We start from the raw sequence: 1814 nt of genomic DNA on the forward strand, positions 1-1814 counted from the left end.
CAAGTCCTATGAGGAGAGGCTGAGAGAGCTGGGGTTGTTTAGTCTGGAGAAGAGGAGGCTCAGGGGAGACCTCATCACTCTCTACAACTCCCTGAGAGGAGGTTGTAGCCAGGTGGGGGTCGGTCTCTTCTCCCAGGCAATCAGCAGTAGGACAAGAGGGCACGGGTTTAAGCTCTGCCAGGGGAGGTTTAGGTTGGATAGTAGAAAGAAGTTCTTTACAGAGAGGGTGATCAGGCATTGGAATGGCCTGCCCAGAGAGGTGGTGGATTCACCATCCCAGGAGGTTTTTAAGATGAGGCTGAATGTGGCACTGAGTGCCATGACCTAGTAATCACAGTGGGATTGAATCAAGGGTTGGACTTGATGATCTCAGACGTCTCTTCCAACCCAGTTAATTCTATGATTCTATGGTACTTTTTCACCTTTGGGAGGATCTTTTGCACTCTGTTACAGGTGTATTTCAGCGCATACAAATGCATTTCAGTTCAACTTCATATCTGTGGTTCATTCAGCTACTTTTTTTTTTTGTAATACTGAAAATGAAATAACCCACCACTAGCCTTCATACAAAATTCAGAAGGTACAGATTTGTATCCTCATGGACAATGTTCATTTAAGCGTTGTGGAGACTGGGGGTCAGAAGGAGTGTTTTTTTCAGGGCAGGAAGGGGACAGGTTTTTAAAGTGATGCAGTGTGTTTCACACGTTCATACCAAGTCAGCCACTTTTTTTCCATATGCCCAGTGACAATCACATTTATTGTATATGTGTAGAATGTTAACACCCCCCCATGATCCAGCCAAAGCCAAGAGTGAATCTCATCTGTTTCATTTAAACAAGAACATCGGTATTCACAGTGGGGAAAAAAAAAAAAAAAATATGTGTATCATTTTTAGCCTATCTGAGGGTTACCTTCTTTCTACTTAGGAAAGTATTTTCTTACTGTGAGACCGCTCCCTCTTCCTTATCTCCCTGCACCAATTGCTTCCATTCACGAGGAGATCCAAAGTAATGACAAGTTCCTGAAAAATGAGTGGTACTTTAAGCAAGGCAAGAGATAAAGAATTCAGAAATTACTATAAAATACCTTCTTCTTGGGGGAAAGCTATAAAAATATAAAAAAATTCCTACCCAGCCCGCCGCCGGGGGGGGGGCCGGTGTGCGCCGGGGGGCCCGAGGGGGGCTCCGCCCCCCTCGGGCCCCCCGGCGCATACCGGCCCCTCCCCCGGCGGTGGGCGGGGCTGCGTAGGCGGCTCCCGAGTGCGGCTGCGCGGGGCTCTGGGGCCGGGCCTCGTCTGCGGCGGCGGCCGAGGCCAAGGGTTTGCTCGTGTGCGGCGGCCCGGGCTGGACGCTGCGGGTGAGGCCCGGCGGGGGGCGCGGGCAGAGGCAGCCTGGCGGAGGGACGGACGGACAGACGGAGGGAGGGAGGGAAGGAAGGAGGGAGGGGGGGGTTAGTCCGCGGTGGCGGTGGCGGCCCTTTCCTTGCGGCCTCGCGGCGGTGCCCGGTGCCCCCCGTTGAGCTGCCCCGGCGGTCCTGGTCGGCGGCCGGAGTTCGCGGAGGATCCGCGGGAAGAGCGGAGTCCGGGAGGCCTAAGTGCCCCGGGATCCAGGCGGGAGTTTAATTAGCTTGTTTTAATTGGTGTGGGTTTTTTTGACCCCCCCCTCCCCCCCCCCCATATTTCCTCGTCGCAGCCCGCTAAGCCTGGCAGTTCCTGCTGATGTCCTGAGAACTGGCGCCATCCTGACGCCCCCGGGGCTGGTGTTCGAAGGCCTTTCGATGCCCCCCGTCCCCATTTCTTTGTCTTAATTCCCCGT

Source organism: Empidonax traillii, unplaced genomic scaffold (assembly GCF_003031625.1).
Source record: "Empidonax traillii isolate 1590-97213 ecotype Southwest subspecies unplaced genomic scaffold, ASM303162v1 scaffold6:size4315531, whole genome shotgun sequence".
NCBI classification, from domain to species: Eukaryota; Metazoa; Chordata; class Aves; order Passeriformes; family Tyrannidae; genus Empidonax; species Empidonax traillii.